Source organism: Saccopteryx bilineata, chromosome 1 (assembly GCF_036850765.1).
Source record: "Saccopteryx bilineata isolate mSacBil1 chromosome 1, mSacBil1_pri_phased_curated, whole genome shotgun sequence".
NCBI lineage: Eukaryota > Metazoa > Chordata > Mammalia > Chiroptera > Emballonuridae > Saccopteryx > Saccopteryx bilineata.
The window spans coordinates 135,498,830-135,519,806 of NC_089490.1; positions in this window are offsets into that span (position 1 = coordinate 135,498,830).

Consider the following 20,977-nt stretch of genomic DNA (forward strand, 5'->3'; position numbering starts at 1 on the left):
AGTTTCTTTTTGTATTCATTTTAATAAAAACTGATCACAAGATTTTCTTTGACAGGTGATGCATTTTCTAAGAGCATCAAGGAATGGATTAAGCTCTTTAAACTGAGCAAACAGAACAGAAGACACTTCGGCTTGACCCAGAATCAAAGAAACTGATTGACTGATTCTCTTATCTACTTTTTTTTTATTTCATTATGTAACAAGGGAAAGATCATCTCAAATTTTCCTGGCCCTCACCCTTCCTGTTTCTCTTTGCTTTCTTTATAGTTAAGCAAAGACATTCAAAACAATTGGCTCTTAAAAATGTCTTTGGAGGAAGAGCATGGTTGTAAAGTGGGATGATGCACTTTGCTTTCTGCTTTCCCTGAAGCTTTCTGAATATTAAAACTCAAATTTCATACAAATGGATGCTCTTCTCATTGTTCCTCTTTGTTTTGCTCAATTGGAAGTAATTACAATAACGCACAATTACCCATAAATCACCTTTTTCCAATGGCACCGTCTCTCTCTTCCACATGTTTATAATGTAACTTGCGAATAATGTTTTTTCCCAAAGTCTTCCATCAACTGAGGCCCTGTTTTATCCTATCTTATTCCCCAGTCTTCCCTGGAACACTCTCTGATTCACCCAACCTGGAATCTTTCTTTCTCTATCCCTCTTACCCCATCTCTCACACACGTGTCACATGCACACATGCACACATATAAGCATGCCTGCACCTTGCTCACAATTGCAATCTCAGTCTAGATGCTTCCAACATTCTGCGTCCTAATCCTACCCATCCACCAGGCCTTGGAAATGTTTCACCTTTTCTGACAACAGTCTCTAATTTGCACAGTACACCAGTAGGCACTGTAAAAAAGGTTAGTCCTACATAACCTCTATTCCCAAGGAGCTAGCAATTTTCATTAATTCCATCTCAAAGATACTAGGATACTTCATTTCACCACAAGCAATTGATTATATGGAGAATGTCTGTGTTACTCTCTACTTTAACAATAGATTGTTAGAACATAAATTAAACATTGCACTTCCAAAGCTTCTGCCTCCATATACCAACTTAGAGGAGGAGTGGATGATGGGTAAATAGGATGGGAGAACGAGAGCTCCGGGAACAATTCAATTCTAGGCCTAAGCCTAAATAAAAGAACCCTAAGTGTCCTCAAATGAAAGGGCCAGGGGCAGAAGTATAAATGAAGCCCCCATGTACCATCCATTCACAGGAAAGTATATAAATACACTATAAAGTTGTACACCTGAAATTTATGTAATGTTATTAACCAATGTTATCCTAAAAAACTTAATATAAGTAAATACTTTAAAATTCTAAAACTGTTATATAAAAGATGTTCCCTCCTCTTATCTTGATGAGTATTGCCCTCATTTTAAAAAAAAAATTGAAAAGTACATGTACAACTAGGCTTTAAATGACTGAAAGTCAGAAAAGTATCAACAATAATTGAATATCATTATTGCTGTCCTCGGGTATTCTGCTGCTGGGTTAGACATGATAAGTAAGTCATGCCTATCTCATTTATTATCATTTACTTATTCCACAAACTTTATTATTCTTGCCTTCATTTTAGTAAACCCAGTGTTGTTATAATTGAGATTTTTGCATGTTTTGAATTCTACTGACTATAATAATACCAAAAAATAAAATATAATTGTATTAAAGTTTACAAAATTTTAGTGTATTTTCAATTAAAGCATAAAATAAGTATAAAAAACTTTTTAAATGTTTCAAAATTGTTTCTTCTAAAGCTTTTAAAATGATTAAAATTAAAAGACAAAATATTAAATTTTAATAAAATATTTCAAAATTTACATCAAAATTATTTAAGTAAAGCTGGTTTTAATTTTTTGAAAGTGTAATTACATCTTACTATGACATATTTTATAAAAATAAACCTATTCCCAGTTCAACGTCCAACTAGTTGCCAATGAATAATTGGTATTACATTTCACAATGTTACCTCTAGACCTACACAAACACAAATGTAAGAGTATTTTTGTTTAAAATTGCAAAATGTTCTTCAGCTGCTATGAGCAACTGTTGCAAATATTATGCTAATCTGTGAATAATTCTAAAACCACAATTTAAACCTGAAGAGAAGCAAGAAATTGATACTGAGTACTATTGGAAAATGACACTTTATTATGCAAGAATCTATTGCATTCATGCTATCTGAGAAAACTGACAAATTATTTTTTTTACATTTACGTAAATGTTCTCATCCACCACATCCTCCCCACCCACCTAAGCAGTGTCCTTCACAGCATTTAAAGACATTGCCCTTCACTAATCTCTTTCCCTTCTCTGATCCCATCCTCTCCTACCCTTTCCCTCAGACTGCTTTCCCTCTGGTCCCTTTGATCCCACCTCTACCTCTATTCCATTCCTCAGTTCACATTGTTCATTAAATTCCTCATATGAGTGAGGTCATATGATATTTTTCTTTCTCTGCCTGGCTTATTTCATTTAGCATAATAGTTTCCAAGTTCATCCATGTTGTCGCAAAAGGTAAGATTTCCTTCTTTTTCATGGTCATGTAATATCCCATTGTGTATATGTACCACAGCTTTTTAATCCACTCATCCACTGATGGACACTTGGGCTGTTTCCAGGTCTTGGCTACTATAAACAATGCTGCAATAAACATGGGGGTGCATTTCTTCTTTTGAATCAGTGATTTGGTGTTCTTAGGAATAGTGAAATTATATATACATAACACAGCATTATAGAGAGCAGGACAGCAAATCCTGAAGGGAAGGGGCAAGGGCGTTGGGGGGAGGGATCAAAGGGGGTATCAAGGGGAACATGGGGGTGGGGGGATGGAAATATATTCAGTGGGACACTTGAATCTATGTAAGCACAATAAATTAAAATCAATAAAAAATTTAAAAAGAAAAAGAAGACATTTCCCTTCAGTTTTAAGACTTAAGGCAGGAGATGTGAAGAAATACTTTCCCAGAGTTGGTCATGAAATATTGCCCTGGAGTTAGTCATGAAAAGAAATGTTTAGGTTGCCTCTCATGCCCAGCACTGAGCACCAAATCCCAAGGCAGAGAGGCATTCCTGCATTATTTAAAAAATTTGTTTTTGTTTGTTTGCATGTCCTACTCAGGACCAAAAGCATTATTTTATTATTCGTATCATCCAAAAAATATGAAATATTGGGTTCATGAAAGAAGAACATAGCACTATTAAGAAGGGAACGTTTGGAATACAAAAAAGGAGCTCTTAAAAAATAAAAGCATAATAGCAAAAATTTTAAATTCAACAAAAATGTTGAGAAATAATGTTGAAGAAAGATCCCTGAAAGCAGAACAAATAGAGGAAGAGAGAAAACTGGTAAGGTAAGTAAGGAGATTAGAGGATCAACTCAGCATGTACCATGGTCAACTAACAAGAGTTATGGAAAAAGAAAATAGGGAGGTGACCAACAATTCTACAGTAAAATAACAACAACGATAATAAGTTCCAGAACTGAGGAATGTGAGTTTTCAGAGGGAAAAACACTCTTAATAAGAAGTGCAATGAATTTTTTTTTAATTCCAAAGGTGCATCATGTGACATTTCTGAATACCAGGGACAAAAACAGAACCTAAAAGTATGTGGAGAGTAAAAATATGTTCATTTACAAAAGATGTATCAATGTCATTAAATATTCTAGCAACACATAGTGAGAAAACAATACAGCAATACCATAAAAATGTAAGAGGAAATTGATGTTAATCTAGAATTATGTCCCCATCCAAACTGTCAATCAAGTATGTGGGTGAAATACTTTAGACATTCAGTATATCCTAAAAAGTATTTTCTCAGGTACCTTTCCCATAAAGATATTGGATCACTCACTCTTCCATAGTCAAGAGTTAAGCAAAAAGGAGAAAGATATGGGGTCCAAGTAACAAGGCTCCAAAACACAGGAGAGGCCCTGGCCAGTTGGCGTGGTGGTAGAGCGTCAGCCCGATGTGTGGATGTCCCGGGTTCAATTCTTGGTCATGGCACAGAGGAGAAACACCCATCTGCTTCTCCACCCCTCCCCTTCTCATCTCTCTCTCTTTTCTCTTCTCCTCCTGCAGCCATGGCCCAATTGGAGTGAGTTGGCCCTGGGCGCTGAGGATGGCTCCATGGCCACCACATTAGGTGCTAAGAAATGGTTCCATTGGTAACAGAGCAATGCCCCAGATGGGCAGAGCATTGCCTTCTAGTGGGCTTAGCAGGTAGATCCTGGTCAGGGCACTTGGAGGAGTCTGTCTCTCTGCCTCCCTGCCTCTCACTGAATTTAAAAAAATAAACAAAGAAAACAAACAAACAGCAGAGGGGAGATGGGACCCATAAAGTGAAAATGAGGAGAAGCCCAGGATGACATATCCACAGGAGGATAGAGAGAAACCAGCTGGATGCGGAAACCAGTAACGGAGGTTACGGAAGGAGGTCATCAGGAAGAGTGATAGAACACCTGGCATATTTAGAGGAGATTTTCTGATTTGTTTCAGAGGAAAATTTGAGAAATTTAGTGATTGGGACCAAACTTTGCAAATAAAGAGGTGAAATAATACCAGGAAAAAAATTAAAAGTTACTTTTTTAAAAAAGAAAAAGAAGGAATGGTTTTCTGGCATAGTGTGTAGCTCAGCTGTGAACATTAGTTCCATAGTAATAATAATGTAGACACTGAAGGGTGACTTAACCAAAAATTTTGAGAAAACTATATAGGAAAAGTGGGGAAATAAATAAAGAGGAAATGTGTATGTAAAGACAATATATCATTGAAAAAAATTAAAATACTAATATAATTATGGTATTTGGGGAAAGAAACAAAAAAAAACAGGTAAAAATGTTGAGAGTATTACTTTAAATGTGAGAACTAGGAAGGAAGGGAAATTTGGCAACTTAATAAACAAGGAAGATGTGCTATTTTTTCATTATACATCTAATATTGTCTGTTGACTTTTTCAACCATGTACATGTTTTCCCTTGATAAAATTCAATTAAAAATTAAGTTGGCATAGGAGGAAGCCTGTGGGTTGAGGTTGTTTGTGACAGATTGTGAAGCAATTCTAGAAAAATGAGAGAGTGAAATGACTAGGGGTTAAAAGTAAGATTGTTTCTCAGCATTAAAAAGTCCACTTTAGATTCAAGGTTAGAATTTCAAAGGTGAGACTAGCCAGTGTGATTATATGTCTTCCTCAAACTATATTTCTCCAAGCTTAGATACAAGCTCTAAGTAGGAAAAGAGCAGGATTTAATAATCAGCATTGTGATTTGGCAAAGTGAATATGTAAAGTAAGAGTGTAAAGGGAATCAAAAGTATTTGCAAAGATGACACTAATTGAACATGGACTTTCAGACAGGTAAAGAGGGAGTGAGGGTTGAAGGGATGAGAGGCAGGGAGAATGTGGTAGTACCAATGGGCTGGAGGGCCTGATGGAACAGAGAGATTCTTGGTGTTGGGCAACGAGGAAGAGTGAAAGAAAAGAACAGGGATGCTGGGGACGGGGCATGGACTGAGATCTTGAAGATGTTGCTGTTACTGGTGAAGATGAACTTGAGGGTACAACTGGGAGAGTGAGTGACTAAGGATGAGTAAAGGACAAGATAAAGAGAGGAGGTCAAGAAAGTGAGGACATAGAACTCACTTTGGGTAAGTGGCCACAAGTAACAAAAGGCAAAAGCTGAGGGAACATATTTTGTGTCTGTGATTTTTAGGCTTCTGAGTTTATAAATTCAGGAAAAAAAGAGTTGTTTTACCCAGTCTACCATAAACCTTGTATAGGGATAGAGGTGGGGAATATTTTGAAAATCCTTGCAGACAATGCCAATAATGCCTTTAGTTCAAATGTTCTTTGGTGGTTTTTAATGTCCCAAATAATAAAGTCCTGGGTTGCTAACTTTTGTATCTTTCAGAGGACATTCTTGAGTTCTACCATGTATCCACTCCTTCTTGTCCCCAAAATAAATCAAAGCCCACCCATACAGACCCAATGCAAGTCCATGAAAGCCTGGTATCAAGTCCTGCCTTCATACCCAATTCAGCCCCTGGTTCCTTCACCCTCTTTCTTAGCTCTCCTGTCCCATGATTCTACACTGTAGATCCACAGTGCCATTTCAGGATTTCCTTCCTAGGCCACCATTTGTAACTCTTCAGTGGACTTCATCCAGCTACTATGTCTTTGAACCTGAAACATGACCACCCCCTATTTTGGAACACACTCATTCCTACAGGAAGACCAGAGCACTCAGCATGTTAGTCATGGTTAGAGTGAGTACATACTCCATTTCAGACACTTGACTTTTTGTCACATTCTTACTACACAAGGAAGATGTGTTTAAAAAATATATAAATTATCTAAGGCATATTGCAGTTCCACTGGTTTTTAACCCTATGGCATTATTTTTTCTTCTGGGAATAAAGATTAAAATAAATGATCCAAAACTTTTGCCCAGGATACATACTCATGATCCATGTCTCCAGCGCAAAAGATAATCCATTGCACCCTGGCCGGTTGGCTCAGTGGTAGAGCGTTGGCCTGGCATGCAGAAGTCCCGGGTTCGATTCCCAGCCAGGGCACACAGGAGAAGCGCCCATCTGCCTCTCCACCCCTCCCCCTCTCCTTCCTCTCTGTCTCTCTCTTCCCCTCCCGCAGCCGAGGCTCCATTGGAGCAAGGATGGCCCGGGCACTGGGGATGGCTCCTTGGCCTCTGCCCCAGGCGTTAAGAGTGGCTCTGGTCACAACAGAGCGACACCCCGGAGGGGCCGAGCATCGCCCCCTGATGGGCAGAGCATCGCCCCCTGCTGGGAGTGCCAGGTGGATCCCGGTCGGGTGCATGCGGGAGTCTGTCTGTCTCTCCCCATTTCCAGCTTCGGAAAAATACAAAAAAAAAAAAAAAAGATAGTCCATTGCTTTTCATCAAGCAGCGCGTGCCTGTCACTGTGCTAGGGAGAGGTAAGGTTACAGAAATGAACCTAGTCAAGCTCTCCACTAAGCCCGTAATACTTGAAGATTACAAATTAATTTTAGTACAGATTTTTTTTTTTGCTTTTAGAATTGAAGTCTTTCTACTAAAAAAAAATTTTGTTTTGCTCTATACCCTGATTTGATTAAATTAATGAAAATTCAATCAAAACTTTTTTGTCAAGTATCTCAAAATCTTTCCATAATTTTATCATTAGCTAAAGAGTTTATACAGCCTAAAGAAAAAGTTTGAGCAATTATTTTAATATTAAATTTACAATTTTTCTGATAATTATTTTAAGGATATTTTCCTTTTTTTTTTTTTTTTTTTGTATTTTTCCAAATCTGAAAATGGGGAGGCAGTCAGACAGACTCCCGCATGCACCCAACTGGGATCCACCCGGCATGTTCACCAGGAGGCAATGCTCTGCCCATCTGGGGCATTGCTCTGTTGCAACCAGAGCCATTCTAGCACCTGAGGCAGAGGCCACAGAGCCATCCTCAGCGCCCGGGCCAACTTTGCTCCAATGGAGCCTTGGCTGCGGGAGGGTAAGAGAGAGACAGAGAGAAAGGAGAGGGGGAGGGGTGGAGAAGCAGATGGGTGCTTCTCCTGTGTGCCCTGGCTGGGAATCGAACCCGGGACTCCTGCACACCAGGTCCACGCTCTACCACTGAGCCAACCGGCGAGGGCCTAAGGGTATTTTCAATTGTTTTTCCCAAAGAAAGGGGATTTCACCAATTATTGTGCTCTTTTTAAATCTTTCATCCATTTCTAACATTTAATATCTTTTATTTTCCCAGCTAGACAAGGACTTATTTCTTAAACTTTCTTGATATTATTCACAATCCCCAACATCACACTGGGTGTGTGTAGGTGGAGATTTGATGGATTTATGTTTTGTTTCATTTGTAGTCACACAATCTTCAAGAAAGGTATGGAGAACATATTTATTTTCTTAAAAAACTTCATGCATTTTCTTGGAACTGCACTATAATTGTGTGAGAGAGTGTCCATACTCCTAGAAAATACTCACTGAAGTATTTAGGGTTGAAAAACCACAGTGTCTCCAATTTACTCTGAAACATTCAGGAGGGAAAATATATGGAGAGAGAGAGAGAGAGAGAGAGAAATGATAAAGCAAAACAGCAAACGGGGAAAATTATCAACAGTTGGTGACTCGATAAAGAAGGGCATATAATTTTTGCAACTGTACTAAAACTTTGTACTATTCTTGCAACTTTGCTATAACTTTGAAATTATATAAAAATAAAAAGTTACCCCCAGATGTCAAAATCTAGAAAGAAATATACCGTACCCCCGAGTGAATAGGTCTACCGTGCCGTGCACTAGAAAGCAAGAGGGGAAATTTGTCTGAGTGCTGAGTTCCAGATGATGGATGAGGTGGTGAGCTATCGGTAGTTTCAGCAGGGAGAGAGCCCCGATGATAAACAAATTTTTGCTTTTGCTAGGCTGGGCTTGGCTCTCAGACAACTCATCAGTCAGACTTTAAGGAGCTCTGGGAAAATCTCAGCACACATGTTTGAGCACTCTCTAGGACTGCTTCTGGAAGCCCGGCCCTGCCCCAAGACAGGTCCACCCTTGAGACACTGTCCTATGGAAAAGGAAGTCAGTGGAACAATGAGTTATAATTACAGAGAAACTAGATGGCTGAGGGGCTGGGAAAGAGCTGAATCTCTGCTTTTGATAGTAATGCAAGGTTAGCTCCCTAATGCTAGACTGGCTCCTGAAATCTCGAACACTGCTTTCTCGCCCCCATAAGTCATCACCAAACATCCAAATGCATCAGGTACTGCATTCTAGCTCCTGTGCACTGATGGGAATTTACAGTCCCCAGGCCAGCATCTTGGTACATTCTGCAAAGCACACTGGTATTCCAGCTCTCTCCTGATGCAACCCACTAAGTGCCTGCAGGGCCATGTGAAGCCCAGGGTAGGCTTACTGTAATCTGGCAGGGAATTCAGTCAAGGAGCTTCAAGAGCATGAACAGATGCTTAGGGAAAAAAAAAGAAGAAAAAAAAAACATGGGAATGCTGGGGCCTGACCACAATCACAATGTCTGAGTCAAAAGTCAAAAAGTCATTCACGTGCCAAGGGCCATTTCCTCCACCTCGTCCCACCCCGCCATGCTGGAAGTCAATTCTCCACAGTGCATGGTGAGTCAGGCATGAGTGCTTTGATTACAGCTCAGCTGATGTCATTCAAGAAAGCAGGGGAGTCACCCACTGCATCAGAGGAAGAGACATTTGACTGAGACAGGTCCACCCTGCAGCCCTCTGGGGAGCCTGACATTTCCAGGACATGAAAAACAAACTTCCTCTTCAGAAGGAATATGCTTTCAGTGTGGGAAAAAAGAGAGAGGGAACCAGAGAGGGTCAGTACGTACTCACCCTTGGCGCAAAGCCCACAGTCAGGGAAATTTCTGTCCTTTTAGAAAAGGTGAAAACATCCAAATGTCCTCTGGTCCAATAGCAGATCCAAGCACGGCACGTACGCAGAGAAAACTCAGTCCAGACTCCACAGAGCGGCTGTGCCAAGTAACCTTCCAACCCCCTTCAGCCGGGTGCTTTGTTCTCTCCTGAATTCACACTTGGAACGAGTAATGAGTATCTACTGAGAGGCTACCCAGTGTTGGCACCCACGCTATCCTTTGTGCTGGGGAGAGAAGACTCAGATATAACAAGCCAATACAATAAGCTGACATTGCTGCTCCAGCTAACATTGAATTCTATGCCCTGCCACCCATTTTACATAGATGATCTTGTTTGAACCACAACAATCTTGTGGGTAGGTACTATACTCTTCTCCACTTTATAAGTGAGGAAACTGAAACACCGAGAGACTAAGTTATAAAATCACACAGCAAATAGATAGAGAAGCCAGTGTCTGAAACCAGAGAGCCTGGACCTGTGCTGTCCAATAGAACTTTCTCCAATGATTAAAATGTTCTTTATCACACTGTTCAGCAGGGCAGCTGCTCACCATGTATGGTTACTGAGCACTTGAGATGTAATTGGGGCAACTAAAAACCAGAATTTTTAATTTTTTTTTTTTCCTGAATCTGGAAACGGGGAGAGACAGACAGACTCCCGCATGCGCCCGACCGGGATCCACCCGGCACGCCCACCAGGGGCGACACTCTGCCCACCAGGGGGCGATGCTCTGCCCCTCCAGGGCGTCGTTCTGTCGCGACCAGAGCCACTCTAGCGCCTGGGGCAGAGGCCAAGGAGCCATCCCCAGCGCCCGGGCCATCTTTGCTCCAATGGAGCCTTGGCTGCGGGAGGAGAAGAGAGAGACAGAGAGGAAGGAGGGGAGGGGTGGAGAAGCAAATGGGCGCTTCTCCTATGTGCCCTGGCCGGGAATCGAACCCAGGTCCCCTGCACGCCAGGCTGACGCTCTGCCGCTGAGCCAACCGGCCAGGGCCCAGAGTTTTTAATTTTAATTTTATTTTAATAAACTTAAATTGCAATAACCACCTGTTGCTAGTGGCTACTGTATTGGATGGCTCATATCGAGACCAACTCAGAACAAATGTACTTAACCATGGACTAAATGACAATATGTAGGGCTGACCCTCCTTTTCTTTTAAATGATGGCAAGCCAAATTACAATAAATAGCAACACCCTCCTTGAAGGAGGAGAGAGTATTCATGTGCCGATAGGAAGCACGTGAGCAGAGAGCATGGGCTGCAGTTGCCAGAAAGAGAACGCAGGCTTGCCCCACACTCCCCTGCTGTCACTGAAGGCATATGGCTCAACTCACCTATCTGCACCTGCCTCCCTTGTTCCCACCCAGCCACCAACAGCCTTCCTGCCACTCTGACTCCTATAGCTGGGTCAGCTGGTCCCAAGAGCATGGGCCCCCAGGACGCTCCTTTTTCTGATGGGCATCAAGGAGGATGCCAGAGAAGGATTAGCCCCAGATGCTTGACTTCTATTAGCTCAGAAGGCAGAGACTTACAAGCTAGAGCTTACCAAAGCACAGTGCAAGACAGAGTGTGAGTGTACAGTGATTTCGGGGGGAAGAAAAAAAGGACAATAAACGTGGGCTGTGTGAACAGTTAGAGATGGTGTTTTGGAGGAGGAGGAACTTGAGCAGGGCTGCAAAAGCTGGGTGAACTTAGAAAGTCTGAGAGGAAGGGAAGTGACCTTAGAAGTGGGGTTAAAGTATGAGCACAGAGACCCAGGTGAGTGAGCTCAGGTGTGTGAGAGGTTGTAAGAAGTCAACCCACGGAGAGCACCAGTCAAGAACAGGTCTGCGAGATGGAACGGTAGTCAACTTTAGTGCTGCCTCATCTCAATGGTGGGAGCTCTGCTAATAACATCTTTGTTCTCAAAGAGCCAGAAGAGAACCTGGCAGTTGTTCCCAACCTGCAAAATTTATTTAAATACATAGACTCCAGAGACTACGCCTAGGGCTTCCGTGGAACTAGGGTATATGTGAACCAGAGTCAGGTTTGTTTTCTTCAGCTGACCCGCGAATGGAGTGGTCCTGAGCCTCTGCGCCCTCCTGAGTGTTCAGGAACCACAGACACCAGCCACTCCTTTCTCCATGCAAAACCTACTCAAATGTCAGAAGAGAAGTTTCCAAAGCTGCTATTTTTTGAAGCCATTCAGGAAGAATTTCCCAGACTCCTTGGAGAAGCTGTTCTGAGAGATCTAAGCTCACCTCAGGAGGGGAGTCATTGAGGGCAAGGGATGGTGGGGCCAGCCAAAAACAGCAGCCACTCCAAGGGGCCACAATGGCATTAAAGATTGTGTCACAGGAAATTTAAAATAGGTTCTCTGATTCTTTCACTTTACAGTTGAGGAAGCTGAGGCTTAGAAAGGAGAAGCGGCTTATCCAAGTTTGCGTTGACACAAGTCCACAAAGAGCAGACAGACACAGGCGGCAAGCCTCCTGAGCAGCGGTCCTCACCTCTTCAGTCCCCTGGAAGGAGCCCCTCCCTTCCCTCAGCACTGACTCCAGGTACCCACCTAAAACAAAAGACAAAACCCTTTCTCTGCACCCTGACATGCTACACTCATTAAACCATTTTACTTGAAAACAGTTCTTTTTTGAAAAGCGGGCTCTTATCTTTTGTGGGCTGTGTCCAGTGTTGTTCTAGCTCAACATTCCCAATGGCTCCAGGACATCCAGGGAAGATTAACCCCTGCCAACAAGAGCAATGCTAGCATTTAGTAAGGGGAAAAATTAAATCCATCAACATTCGCTGCCCCTTTGGGAAAAGAGTGGAAGTAAGTCTTGTTTTCACTTTGAATTTCCTTCTGGTGAACACAGGGCCTCTTAGGTGTTGGTCTCCCAGCCAAGTCAACACATTTCCTTTCCTCTCTTTTTAAATGATCCCTGCTCCTGGTAGCACCCTTCACCCACCCAACTCTGATGTTTCAAGGTCTCAGATTTAGAGATCCACTAGCCACAAAGGCATTACTCCTCTTTCTGCTTTTGGTCAGCATGGTCTAACATGTTGGACACCTCTCAGAGGCTAAGCACCTTGAAAGGATAGAAAGGGCAGACCGCAGACATCTACATGCATGATAATGAGGCTTTCCATTCTCCTGGGAGGCACCTTGTTATTTTCCAGTAGTGCCTCCAATCCCTCCCAGCCCCAATTCTTACAACCACCTTATAGGATGAAAAGAACCATGGAAGTTTAATTTTTTAAAGGGCATTCAATTAGCCCCATCATTTTGCAAATGAGAAGAATTGAGGTTCAAGAATTTTAAGTGATCTGTTAAAGATCACACTCCTAATCAGTGGCATATAAGAAATCAACCACAGACCTCCTGAGGTTCTACCAAGATCTACGTGTTCCCTGCTATCCCCGGCACCAACCGCCTTAGGTTTGGGTCCTGACTTTGCAGTTAGTATCCTGTGTTCCTGAGGCTCTCCACACTTGAGTTCCTGTGTCTGGAAAATCAGGTTTAAAATGTCTACTCAACACGCCTCACAGGCATGCTAAGAAACTCAAATGACACTGTGAAAATGAGTGTTCTGAAAAGTGGAAAGCACTATTTTAAAAAAATTATGACATTTTTCCCATTTCAAACTTATCTTCATAGCAGAGTAGTGATTTCTTAATATAATTTTTCAAAAATAACATCTCAGGCCTAACCAGTGGAGGTGCAATGGTTGCAGGGGTCCCCAAACTTTTTACACTGGGAACTATGGGCCTGCTTTTGGCTAATGAGATGGTCAATGTCCGGTTCCAAATTTGTCACTGCTAGCTGTAACAAGTGATATGACGCGCTTCCAGAGCCGTGGCACGTGCGTCCCGCGTCACCGAAGTAGTGCTGTACGTGAGCAACGCCGCGCTTTGTGGCGCCACCACATACAGTACTCCAGGAGCAGGCTCCTCGCACTGACCACCAATGAAAGAAGTGCCCCTTCCGGAAGTGCTGCTGGGGCCGGATAAATGGCCTCGGGGCCGCATGCGGCCCGCAGGCTGTAGTTTGGGGACTCCTGGGATAGAGTATCCACCCGGGATGCTGAGGTCCCGAGTTGAAATTCCAAGGTCGCCGACTTGAGCATGGGATCATCAACCTGATCCCATGGTCACTGGCTTGAAGCCCAAGGTCGCTGGCTTGAGCAAGGGGTTGCAGGCTTGGCTGGAGTTCCCATTGTCAAGGCACATATGAGAAGCAATCAATGAACAACTAAAGTGACACAAGTACGAGCTGATGCTCCTCATCTCTCTCCTTTCCTGTCTGTCTGTCTCTCTCTCTCCCCCTCCCTCCCTTTCTCTCTCGCTCTCTTGCTAAAAAAAAATTAAATTAAAATAAAATAACTTCTCAGAAAGAAAAAACTGAGACAGAAAGACACAAAGCTCACCTCATAGATAGGTTGTTTTTATCTGAGGGAAATGCCCGGGTTGTTACTATTTTTGACAAGTTGGTTCACACGCCAGAGGATATTGCTGGGGAGAGTGGGGTGAAAGTACTCCACATGGATCACTAGACACAAGTGGGTCTTTCCTATTTAAAAACATTACCCTACAAACAAGAGAAACTGGAGCGCAGCCCTTGTTTCTGAGCTATCCTGAGTTTGTGATAGAACATGACAGAAGAAAAGCAAAGTGCCCTGGTGATCACCATCTTCACTCCAGAAATTAGGGCCCAGGCATTATCTGATGTTTTGTTTTGCTTTTTTCCTTCCCTTTCCACTTGTGGAAAATAAGTAAACTTAGAAGTAAGGATTCTAAGAAGCACTTTTATAGGCTGACGGGCCAGGGGCAGGAATGGAAGGTAGACCACAGGCTGTTCCCAGGTGGCATGCCAGGTACACTGGACTGGCGCTTCTAAGCCCTGCGTTCCTGCCATCCCCGCCCACCCCAAGACCAATGCAAGCCTCACTGTAGCAGAGAAGTCCATGTTCTAAATATGTAAATATTATACATCTCTAGGCATTTAGTAGAATCACAGTATAAGATCCACTTATTTGGAACCAGAGTTTTATTGTCTATAAATTTTTTTTCCTAAAGAAGAATACTCATTAATTTCAACCATAGCCCTTAGATACTTCGAAATCTTCTGCTTATATTGGTTTTACATGACCTAAGTTCAAATACTAGTCTTTGTGAAAAAGCAAATATTTGTGAATACTAAAATTGAATTGGTTCATCTGTGAGGCATACTCCAATGCCATCTTAGAGACTTAGGTGACAATGTCACAGAAACAGGTTGGAACCTGGAGCTCCCAACCCAGAGGACCCATGTTTTCCATATCTGTAAGCTGAGATTTGTCTTATGTGATATGATTCTAGCTGTTGGGTGACTGAATGGTTATATATGAAAAGGGTTCAGGTCAATTCATTCCTAAAACATGGCAGAAGCCTAGGACAGTGCCTTTGACAGAATCCACATAATCAGTAAATAATGTGAGCTAACATATTTTGAACGTTTACTCTGCAGTAGGCACTGTGAAAAGGGCCTTCCATGTGTTATCTAATCTATTCGACAGGTCAATAATAGAGTCATTATTAATATTCCCACTTTATAGAACAGGGACTCAGGCACAAAAGGTTAAGTAAATGGCTCAAAAATCACACAGCTAATTAGCAGTAGATCTGAGAGATACACGCTAGCAGCTAGACTCTCAAGGCTATAGAAAGCAAGTTTGTCTTAAACCTGCTGTACTATACTGCCTCCCAGTCATTGGGTGAGATAGCACACCACCCCCAAAGAGTCAGCTTTTCTGACAGCTTTTTAAAGTTGGTTTGTGTGTAGATCTGAGTCAGTTAGGTTGTGCCTTAATAACACAATGCTTCCAAAGTCTCAGTGGCTTAACACAACAGACACTTGCTTCATGTTGACTTTTTTTGGTTTCTGCTGAGAGCCCATTGGCCAGATTTAGCCATCCAGCTGCAACCTGAGCACCGGGAAATAGAGAGGAGCATATGGACTATTTATCCAGGAATGACAACTGGAACCACATCCCAGCTCACTGATCAACCCTTGTGTGACTTAGGCAAACAACTCCCTTTCTGAGCTGCAATTTCCTCATTTCTCAAATGACATAATTACAATATTGTCCCTCAAAGTCCATGTCAGCATATTTTATGAATCTACCAGTGAATGTCCCTTACAAAGGACAAGTATTGAGACTATCCCAGCACTCTCAGGAGGATATGGAAACATCTCTCGATGTGATGAGAGGCAAGGCTGTTCGTGGCACAAGTCAAGCTCAGTGTTTTGCTTGGATGGCGGATTCAGGGAGATTGCTTGCCAACCTAACAGAATGGAGTCAGCGGTTCACGGCAACTCCCAGGCCTGTGGAGATGTAGGAAGCTTTTTTGTTGGTCTTTACACCTAATAAAAAGCTATTTCCTCCTTTCAAAAGGCACATTTTTTTTCTGTTTTGGAAGATTAGTGGGCTTTGGTTTTTGTTTAGTTTTTGCTTTTTAAATTAAAAGAACATTATCTTTTAAGGCTGAAAATAAGTAACAGAAAGGACATGTAGATTAGCCCAGGTCACATAGCAATACGAGACCAGAGCAAGGGGTGAACTCACTGCCTTGGATGGGCCTTGCCTCAGGCAGGAAATCATTCTGGAATAAAAATTTTTGCCAGTGGCTCCTGATGAATGAATGTTAATAGGAGCAAACATAGATTTCATATCCTTTCAAACACACAAAGGGAAAAGGGCTTGGTAGAGTCCATTTTGGCCCAAACTAGTGCATTAAAAAATGCCAATTGAGCCTGACCTGTGGTGGCGCAGTGGATAAAGCGTCGACCTGGAATGCTGAGATTGTCGGTTTGAAACCCTGGGCTTGCCTGGTCAAGGCACATATGGGAGTTGATGCTTCCTGCTCTTCCCCCTTCTCTCTTTCTCTCTGTTCCTCTCTCTCATCTCTAAAATGAATAAAGTCTTAAAAATATTTTTTTTAAAAATGCCAATTGAGACATAACTCTCAATCAACCCAGGAGACACTTCTTCTCTGGTTCTTTTCAGGGAGTAGAACAATTTTACCTTTTCTGGAAATGGGATTGAGGGCAAGTATGCCACATGAGCCATACACATTGGCCAGTTCCCCTTCCTTAACAGCCTTCAGCCATCAGCTACCTCTAGACTGGCACACAAATGGCTGGTCCACAAGGCTCTGTTCATGCTATGTTCGTACCACCACCAACCTAACACATGGGCCCCTAAAGAATGTGCACACCAATGAGGCTAGCTTGGAAAGAAAAAAAGGAATAGGCTGCCATCCCAATTCCTTGACTGGAAATTTGAGTAAGTCCCAGGCGTGTCTAAAGGCCAAGCAGCTTGAACCATTTCCTTCTCTCTTGCCCAAAGTTAACTGCTTGCCACCTAGTAGAGCATACTTCACAGAGGTTTGGGTCAGCCAAGCTGACCCAACTGTACCCTAGGGACCCTCAAAATATCCCTAAAGTGCCACAATAGCAGTATCTGGGGGGTCATTGCTCCTCCTTTCCCCAAATGTTCCTGTTAGGTTGCAGTAAGATCTTACATTATACCCACTCTTTACAATTTAAAAGTGCTTTCTCAAACACACAGTATCTCATTTCATTTTTATATAAAACCTTAGCGACAGGTATGGGGTGGACAAAGATTATCATTCTCATTTAGGACATAAAATCTATATAGTTTGCAAAGTTTGAGGGGTCAGCCAGGCTTGCTGGATGTGCACAGACACTGAACATTGCAGCTGAAACTTGAACGGGGATCTTCTAGTCCCCAATCCAAGTTCCTCTTGGCATTCACATAGATCTTTGGTTGGGCGTCATCAACCAAGGGTGCACAAGGACCCCCAAAATCTAAGTTTGTGCACAAGTTTCATAAACAGAGGCCATACTTCTCATGCCAGGGAGAGGGATGCCTGGGAATGATTAGGAGAGTAAAGAAACAGAAGTCAGAACAATCCAGACCCCAGGCCACATCTAGTCCTTGGACAGGAGGATGTTCTGGCTGCTTGATGACTCAACTCAGGTGAGAGGCCCAGCTAATACCCAGCCCATCTTCCAGGTGTAAGGGGCATTTTACTGGAAGAAATTTAAATTCGTTGTCAGTGGTCAGATGTTCAAGGCCATTCATGAACAACAGCCTATTCTCTCAGATATCCATGTTTTCAAGACCTGAGGAAGCACAGAGCACAGGATTTGACTGATAACTGCTGCCCCAGGAGGCCCAGCAGGGTCTGGAGCACCCCTTCCCCACAAAGGCCCACTGGCCTCCTGGGAAACAGCCACAGAGCTAGCCTAGAGTGCACAGACACCCACTTCAAATACTGTTCCACAGGAGGAAAGACCCACTGGAGAAAAAGCAGATAACTCTGCTGACAGAGTGAATTAACTGGACTGAGGTTATCAAGCCAGTCAGCGTGGATAGACACAAGAACACTTTTTTTTCTCATGAAGATTTAATACTCACGAGGATACACAGGCATCATCTCCTCAGAGCTCACCACCCCGTGGCATGCAGGAACAGTTTCTCCTTTTTAGAAGCAAGGAAATGAGTCCCAGGAAGATAGATCAGCCCTTGGTCCGTGGTAGAGCTGGAGCTAGAACTGGAGTCCGTCAGCTCTCCTATACCCCTCCCGCCTTTGCTCTTTCCACTCATTCATGGTTCGTTTATCCATTCCGCAGTAAGGCGCTGAGACCCGGAAAGAGGTCCTCATCAGCACAAATCGCCCAGGGACTAGCTCCCACAGACAGGGGTTCCCTGTCTCCCGATTAGTCGAGGAATACTTACACACTGGTTCTTTGCGCTGTCTCTGCTCTCCTCCTCCACTCCCATTCGACTTCTCTCTGAAAAAGGCTTAACATTCAGGGCATCTTTTTTATTGAATTTTATTGGGGTGACACTGGTTTACATAATTACACAGGTAGGAAACCTTATATCAAGTTAAAACAGGACCTATCAACCAAGGGGTAACTCTAATACAGAACTATTTCTTTCTGTTTTTCTCGTTGCCTGGTGTAGAACATAGCATTTAGCTACTCTGTTACCTACTTTCAGCTGAACAATGAAGAAAATGTATCATCAAGAACTAAACAGGAATGAGAAACTGATATCTAGTCAGTCGTCTCTAATGTAGCTATAGTAGCTGTTAAGATATTTAAATAATTCCCAAATGTATCAGGAGAAAAAAAAAGCCTAGTGAAAAGAACTTCTCTGACCTTCCCCAGAAACCTCCCCAGGAGTCACCCATACTTTCCATGATCCATCCAGTAAAAGGTTAACCCTGGACCCAAGGGATGACTCGAGAACCTGCTCAGGACACAAAGCTCTGTCTCTTCTGACTGGTGGATGCCTGGACATAGGGGGCTACAAAAAAATCATTATCATCATCATCATCAATCACCATATAGATCAGAAAATCCAAATTTGAAGAAGCAGAAGCTCTGAGCCAAATTGTACCTCCTCAGAGCTCAGCAAGGTAGTTGTTAAAATGTTGAACTATAATAAAATCCTGGGTCATAAAGTCATTTCCAGAAAACCACAAAAGCTTTTTTTTAAACATGTCACTTCCCCCATTCACAAATGTTTGACTACCCCCTATTTCCTGTTTTGTTTTGTTTGTTTTCTTTTGTTTTTAGCTTCTTCACCTGCCCTTCAGGGGCCCTATCATTCTGCCCCCCTCCCCTCAACACACACAGGTCCCAGACTGACCCCTGGCTATTGCTAGATGAATTCCCTCACGAGCCACACTCAGCTCCATCCCTGAGCCTTGCTCATGTCCTTTCTGGGTCTGCAGTGTCCTCCCAGTTCCTCTGAGTTGAAGTCAATGTCCATTTTCTCCAAGAAGCTGTGCCCTACCCCCCCCCCCAGTCTTCACTGGTTCCTCTCCCCTGAGTTCCTATAGCGCCTGCAGTTTGGATGAAACAAGCTTACATGGCTCTGTGTTGTTGTTCTCTTGTTCCGTGCATGTTGTTGATTCTCCTCAGTTACACCAAGCATCAAAAACCAATTCCTAGCCTTCTCTTACAGCCCAGAGCACTGGCATAAAGCTGACCTCTAAGTGGCTTGCTAACTGCTTGTCAGTGGAAGCAATGGTTGCCTCTGGCTTCATTAGCTGCAGAGGGCCCTGGCTGAAATGCCTCCACAAGCCTATCTGGGACTCCTTTGGGAAGATACACAGAGCAGTGTCCACATCTGAGTTCATACTCATGCACCCACAAACTGCTGGAAGATCCTAAAACCAGCTGCTAAAAACCCAGTGGTTACACAAATCCCTAGCTCCATGACTGTCTTTGCCTAAAGTAGAATAAATCTGAACATAAACTTACTATGAAACTGGACCAAGAAGAAAAACTAAGACCTGCCTTTTGTATTTCTGACAAAATAATTGGCACCTTATTTGCAACTTCCCATCAAGAAGGGCGGGGGCTGGATTTCACTTTTTTTAACTGGTTTATTTTCTTTCTTTCTTTCCTTTTTTACTGAACTTTAAAGAGAAAGAAAGAAAAACATCAATTTGCTGTTCCACTTATTTATGCATTAATTGGTTGATTATTGTATCTGCCTTGACCAGAGATCGAACCTACAACCTTGGTGTATCTGGACAATGTTCTAACCAACTGAGCTATCTGGCCAGGGCTTTCTTTTCTTTTTTTATTTTATTTTTTTTACCCATAAAGCATCAAATAAGGAAAAGTCTTCTCTGTATACAAGAAAGTGAGACCCAAGACCGTGCTTCCCTTTGAAAAGGCTTGTGATTATTCCCAGCAAGCCCGACAGCATCCGCAGTAGACAGTGAAAGGATGACAGACTAGATTAAGTTGAAGTAGACTGTCTCAAAGTATCAAACAAAAAAATAAGGGCCCACCTTTAAGACAGCAATTTTTTAAATGAAGGGTGGGGTGTTAAAGACAGCAGGGGGTAAACAAACACAGTCATAACACCAGTGTAATGTGTCTTTAGAGATGGAGAAAGCCAGGTGAGCTGCACCAGAATATTCTGAGAAGCCTGTTCAAAGGGAAGCGCTTGGGCCCCACCCCCAGCAACTCCAAAGGAAGGCCCGGAAATCTGCATTTTAAACAAGCTCCCTAAGAATAGCAGTCTTTGAAAAATACTACATTAAAAGCAGGAAAACAAAAAGGTATGGAGACTTAGTGTTACAAAGAACACTGAAGTAGTCCGAGAATTTAGAAGTCCACGTTACCTGCATTAACAAGATAATTCACTTATTCATTCACATGTATACGAGCTGGTTTTCAGAATGACTGCACCTGAATAACACCAGTATACCAATATTTATTCAGCTCTATGCCAATGCTCTGGGGTGGAGGAGAAGGCTAAGGATTGGTTTTGACCTTTTGCTGTAATTAAGGAGAATCAGTCAATATGCATGAAACAGGAGAAGAGCAACACAGGGCAAGATAAGCTTTCATCATCCAAACTGTAGGTGCTGTAGGAGCTCAAAGGAGAAAGGAATCAATGAGGACTGGAGCAGCAGGGCATAGCTTCTTGGACAAGTTGGACATGAACGTCACCTTAAAGGAATTGAGAGGACACTGTATTGCCAGTGGAAAT